This window comes from Oryzias latipes, chromosome 16 (assembly GCF_002234675.1).
Source record: "Oryzias latipes chromosome 16, ASM223467v1".
In the NCBI taxonomy this organism is placed as follows: Eukaryota; Metazoa; Chordata; class Actinopteri; order Beloniformes; family Adrianichthyidae; genus Oryzias; species Oryzias latipes.
In genome coordinates, this window is record NC_019874.2 from 18,644,743 (window position 1) to 18,651,643 (window position 6,901).

Consider the following 6,901-nt stretch of genomic DNA (forward strand, 5'->3'; position numbering starts at 1 on the left):
GATAGCATCATGGAGAGATGAACAGCTGACTCAGGCGGACCTCAGAAAGAAAGAAAAACAAGCAACAACTGCAGAAACTCCTGCTGACATGATGAAACTGTGGCGTCTGTCCTTTTTGTGTATTTCAGTTGATAGCAGACAGCTGTGCACTCAGTGTTTTGATGACTTTGGCTGTGTAGTACAGGGATTCCTTCAAAAACCCTTCGATGCAATCATAGGTTGTAGAAGTGTATTCATCTGTCTTTGTTAGACTCGTCTGGCCAGAACTGCATCATAACAATCGTGGTTATTAGAAGTAATTTTGACACTTCTTGTATTTTGTAGTTGTGAATTGGCCATTTGTAAATCAACTGAATTCATTTGCATATAAGATGACTAATGAAGATTTCCAGCACTAACAAAGTGACTGAACTGCACAGATTGTTTGGTTTTAAATAAACTTTAAAGAAACATCTTCAGTTTCTGAACACCCTTAGGGGTTCATCCTGTTTATGTTCTTATTTAGAACCTCAAACTCATCGTGTTTTGGTTCTGAAGGCTGGTGTGATATGAAGGACTTGTCCCTCTGTGCAATTTCTCAGCTTTCCCACAGCTCCAATGTGTGCTCTTTGAATTGATTGTTAATTCTAGATTTCCCTCAGGAGTGAATGTGTTGTGTTTCCCTGTGATGGACTTGTGAGATGTTGGGGTATATCCTGCCACTCAGATAGGAAATGCTCCAAGAAACCATGAACTTCTATGGAAGAAAAAAAAGATTTATATCGGCTTCAAATTACTGTTTCAGAAATGACGTTTTTTTATTTCATTTTTGCTAAAAAAAAAAAGTTCATTTCTTTTTTCCTGATTTGTGCAGAATTCCTCCCAAACTTTATGGACCCTTTGTTAGAGTAAAGGTATAAATGTTTACAGGCATTATTTTTCAATTTACTCACCAAAGAATGACCTTATGTGCACCATACCTTTTGTAAAACAGCCTCAGGTTTTTCATTTTTACATTAAAAATGTGAAAAGCTTAGCTGCTTATAGCTGAGAGGACACAAAGCTGAAACAAGTTTCCTCCTTGTTGGACCATTTGTCAGTGTTTTTAGGTGTAGTGTCCTAAAACAAAGGTGCTGTTGAAGTCAACAATGGTCCACATATCCAAAATGAGGGATTTAAGCATTTATGGTGGATGATCAGGGGGTTTTATTCCCAAATTATACATGGTTTAAGTACAAAGCGTTAAATTACATATTCAAGAAGGGTCAGGTAACTTTAGTTAAGACGTCTCCAAATCCAGCAGCCTTTAAAACCTTAGGAGATGTCGGAGTTGTTTGAAGATGTGAACGTTTGGATGCAGCTTCTGTGGGCACTGGCAGAAACAGCTGGATGTCTGAGAAGGTTCAGATGACACAGATGGACTGTTGAAAAGACTCTGTAGTCAAACAGACAAAGATCCTGAAAATCAAACCCACCATACATTTTTCCGTGATCTATGGCTACCGCGCGTCTCAGCCATCTTTGAATCACGTGCTGATCTTAAAGCTTTATTAAATTCTTTGAAAAATTCTACCTTCATTGTGTTCATGTATTTTTAAAAAATCGTTTTTTTTAAGAAATGAAATGTATTCTAGTGAATGTGACTGGCGACCTGTTCAGGGTCCCCCCCCTTCACCCAACAGTAACTGGGTTGGATCCAGAGACCCAGTGATCCCAAAAGGGATTCAGCCGGTTTTGAAGATGCATTGATGGAAAGAGATATGATTCTTTTGATGAATATGCCTTATTTTATCATGCTTGATTCATTTTCCAACTGGTAAAAGTTGAGGTCCATGTTTGCTTGAATGCTTTTATACTGGAATGCATGCAAATATATTTCAAACTAGCTAAATTTAGCTTTGCATTTTTCCTATTTCCTATTCCTATAAATTAAACACTATAATGCAAAAAAAGTAATGAACGATTTAAATTATACTTGTTATAAGAGAAACTATTCAGGTTTTTTTTTAATCTGAATGTTTTTATTTCTTGTATTTTGCGTGTTTTGTAACTTTCCTGTTGTCATTTTCTGTCATATTTCACTATTAACTTTGGATGCATTTGTCTGATTCTGTCATTCTTTTACATATCTCTCTTTTGTTCTGCCATTGTCATAATTTGACATCTAATCTGTTGTTCGATGTCTCACTTTGATTTATTTACCAAAGTTTATTCAAATGTTCGTTTCAGTAATGATGGCAATTAAAATCTGCCTATAAAAAACTGCAATTCAAATTGTGTCACAGTAACCTCATAGAGAGACACTCCGAGAAATGATTTTTTGTTGGTTTTCTTTATGAAAATAGCTGAGACGAAAAGCAGGAGGAAAGCCCAAAGAAGCAGCACATACAATCAGTGCAACAGACTTCTTCACACTTCTTCATTCATGCAAACAGTGCAGAAACACATGCACAGACTGAGATTTTGTGGCAGCAAAGGTTGTTGAAAATTGATGAAATCGTTCAAAGAATCCTCCCACAGGTTTCTTCTGCTGAATATTTATAAAACAGCGGATCACCGGACTGAGGTGTTTCATATCCTAAATCATAAAAAATAAAAAAGAGTAAGACCGTCATATTCATCACCAAGGGGGGGGGGGTCTCTTGTGTGTGAAAATGTCAGGAACAGTGTGTGCGTGGAAGACTGGGATTGTCCCGAGTCTGCTGACGAATGTTTTCCTCCCAGACGGCTGACAAAGAACCGCACCCGATCCATCAGCTCCACCGCAGAACTCACTTTGCCATGGTGCTGACTCTGGAAAACAGTCGTTGTCTGAACCCTCAGACATCAAGCATTATTAACATGACAGCTGCACAAACTTGTGAGATTCACCCATGCCGCTGCGCTGTCAGCGAGGGTAGTTGGTGCAACATGTAATATCACAGTTTTGTGTCTTAAAACCCCTGATACGATTTAGTTTTCTGTTTAACAGAATTTCTGCCAGACAGTGTAATAAAGCTGTATCAATATACTGGATGTGTGTGTGTGTGTGTGTGTGTGTGTGTGTGTGTGTGTGTGTGTGTGTGTGTGCCAGCAAGTGTGACTGTCTTTTCATTAAAAGGGCACAGTTGTTTGGAGGCGAGGTGTTCTGCACTGATTGCTCACCACTTAAATGGGAGAGCAGACACATTACCCACAGCTTTCTGCAAACTCCACCATTAACTCCCCCCACCACCACCACCCTGCACCTCCTCCTCTCTTGTACCTTTCACCCCCTGCAGTCCCCCCTGCTCTCAGGATTTGATTAGTCTCTCTCAGGCAGTATAGAACCTGAGTGCTGTGTGCTGTGAAATCCATCTGCATGTACAGCAGTGGGTTTTTAGGCACTGAGCTTCCCAGCCCTCCAGTGCAATCTGAGCCAGCAGGATGCAAGGCAGGCAAGCGGGGCAACAATTACAGCACGTTGGATGTAGACCGGCCGCTGGACTACTTAGAAGCAACTGTACTCACTCATCACTTCTCTGACACTTTTCATAAAAGCACTTGCTGAAGGGCAGGGAAACGTGTCTCCATCTATTTTTCCATATTGAGTTTTCAGAATCACATTGTAAGCTTACAGTAAGGAAATTTGTCTAAACTTTGATGTTGTCTTTGTCCATGTTCTCAGACCTGCTGAACTGCTCGGGAGAGATTTAGTTCTGAATGTTGAGAAACCTTCGGCCCCTCAACAGGAACAAAGCTGGATGATTGTTTTTGGGCTGTCAGACCATATAAAGGACATCCGTGTTCCCTTAGGAGAACTGGCTTTGTTCTCTCAACCTGTTCTGCTATTCCTGGACAAACACGCCACAACAGTGGCCCAAACTCAACCTGCAAATTCTCTGGGGGGAGAAAAAAAAATCATCCATGTTTTGACATGCCGCTTGGCTTTGCACAATAGTGGACCAGCTTTCTCCATTATCTGGTCCAGACCGCAGCAGCAGAGCAGTGAAAGGAAACAAACGCCAAAGCCACATCACACCACTTCTGTTCTAATCAGATTTTACATTCCATTTTTTAATGAAAGGTGCAGCTTCAAAGTGGTTTTTGAAACTCGATAAAAAGATATCTCTTGCCCAAATGCTCCTGGATGTTCTCAGAACCAGAGGCGAGACATTTTTTTGTAGTCACACAAAAATACACAATGGCCTCAGAGCCTCCCAGTTCAGGTGAGAGCTGCTCTATAAAAGAGTCAAGCAGCACACCAGGATTTTGACTATTTACTTGTTAGAGTTTTCATTTAATTTGCCATCGTATTTTTCCTCACTATAGTGTAACTTGTGAAAATGTATTAAATAAAAAAAAAGTAAGAGCATATCTATCTTTTAATCTATTAAGTTGTTATATTCAAATAAATGAATAAACACATAAATTAAAAAAATGTCTCGATGTGTTGCTATGTGGAAAAAAACATAGAAAGACATAGAAAAAATATTACAAACTAAAAAATGTTACACTGTATCATTTTTTTATTTAATATATATTTTTGAAACTGTTTTTTCACATAGCAATGCATGGAAACCTTTTTATTTTTCTGTGGTCACTCGTCTTTATTTGGTTTAGCACTTTAGAAAACTAAATCAATGGTTACGTTTATTTTAATGAGGACTGTTTAAAACTCATTCTTGGAATCTCTCATTAGTCTTCTAAGAATATCTTCATTTTATGAGATTTTTACATTTTAAATCAAACAAAGTTATCTCCAATGCTTTCTGAAAGTTAAAAAATCCCTTTTTTGTTAAATAATCTTCTTAATTCATGCATTTATTGAGTTACATTTTGCACAAAGAAGCCTGTTTTTACTTTAAAAGAAAGCATGTGAATGTTTCGAAGATCTCTCCCCCTAATTGAGTTTGGCTTGTTTCATTCCCCACTTGTTCAGCTGGATTTCTTCACCCACTCTGTGAACTGTTGCTTCAAACTCAAGCTTCCAAGAGTTTGGCAAGAGTGTCCGCTCCTAAAAATCTAATGCCTCAGTTTCTGCTGCACTTGTGATTAAATTAGGTTTCCTTTTAGCACTTATTAGCTGTTTTTCTGTTTTTTTTTTGCCCTTTGCAAGTAAAGTTTAACATTTACTTCTAAGAGTCTGGAGTGGTATTGATTTCATTTTTTAATCCCATCTAGTGATTCTTTTTGAGCACAGAATGTCTTCCTTTGCCTTTGATGAAAAGACACAGCTGAGAAGTGGTGGGGAAAAATGGGAATAGCCTTAAATGCAAATAGGAGTTCTGCAAATGCGAGTGATTGTTGTTTTTGTGTCTTTGTGATCTAAATGTAATCCTCTTGTAATCACTTCTGCCTTGACCGAAATCCCACATTTCCTCAACAGGCTCCCTGATGCTCAATCCTCTCCTCCTTCATTTTCTTTCCCACCCACCTGCCTGCTGTGTCACAAAGAACTTTATGTGATTTATACAGTGTCATTTCCTGTAGGCTTTGATGCAGCTTTAAATTCACAGGGAGATCAGAAAGACAGATAGATGGAAGCAGAGCTCATCTGTAGACTATTGGGTCGGCATAGCAACTGTCAACCTTCTTCATTATTCCTCTTTCTGTTATTCACTTTTCATATCTCAAATTTCTTTGGCTTCCATCTTCACACCTGACAGCCTGCTTACCTACGTTTTCAATCAGCAGTTGTTGATTGTTTTGTTTTCCTTGTTGCTTCTTTACCTCAAACTCTCCGTTCTCCCTCAGGGATCACTAACCCCTGTTGGCAATATTAGGACTTGTAAAAAAAAAAACACACAAAAAGACCTGAAATCACTTCTATTTTCTAACAGTTTAATCTGTTTTTCTGGGCTTCTGGCACTTTTCCATCAGCTCTGCTTTATTGTGTTGTCAAACTCTGTCTCTATTGCTTTTTCTGGTTTGTTGTCATGACTAAAAACTGTTTGTGAGGCCCAAAGAACATTTAAGGTTAAGTTTTACATAATTCAGTGAGGCGTTTTATTTTAGCACATTAGAATATTTTTTGAAAGCTAATTTTTTTGGGTTACATAAAGAGCAAAATTGAGATCAGAAAATGTCTAAATCCACAATCCTGTTGATTGGATTTCTAATTGACTGACTTAATGGTATTTTGTAAAAATACTAGCTAAAATTAAAATACCACAATCTTCACAGTAAGTTAGAGTTTTTTTCTTCCTAACCCACTTCAATTGTGTTAAGAGTTGGCCTGTGGTTTCAGTGATATGAGTCTATACCTGCACTTGCCTGTCTATTTTCCCATCACATCTGCTCTTTACAATGAAAATACACACATTTTAATTCAGTTTTACTGTGAATTTTTCAAAAAGGCTCTTTGAACGTAGCCTATAGCTTCAACAGTTTTGGTTTTAAACAAACATAACAACAGTTATCACACATAATTGCACATGTCCTTTTGCAATAAATCCTTCGAACATTAATTAATTGGAGCTTCAACATTTTACATTGTTTTGACTTTTATTAGCTTTGTTTTTGGATTTTTTTTAAAAACGGATACAAAATATAAAAACTGATCTTACTTTTTTTTATGAAATTTTCAAGAATTTCTGGATGATATTCACCCAGTCACACACACATTCTCACACTGGTGGCGGTTCCGCTGCCAAACACAGGCGCCCGCCTACCACCAGAGGCAAGGTGGGGTTCAGTGTCTTGCCCAAGGACACTTCGACTCATGGGCGTGCAAGGCGGGAATCGAACCTGCAATCTTATGATCATGGGTCGACCGCCCTACCTCTGCACCACGGCCGCCCACACCAGGGGTTGTACTAAAAAGATGGATAATAAGTAATGGAACAAAAAAACTGGTATAACCTCTTGATGCCTGAATTTATTTCCATCTATTAAAAAAATCACCAGTGTTTTTGCTTTCAAGAAGATTTCATATCAAGGCAATTTTGGAGCCAAAATGGTT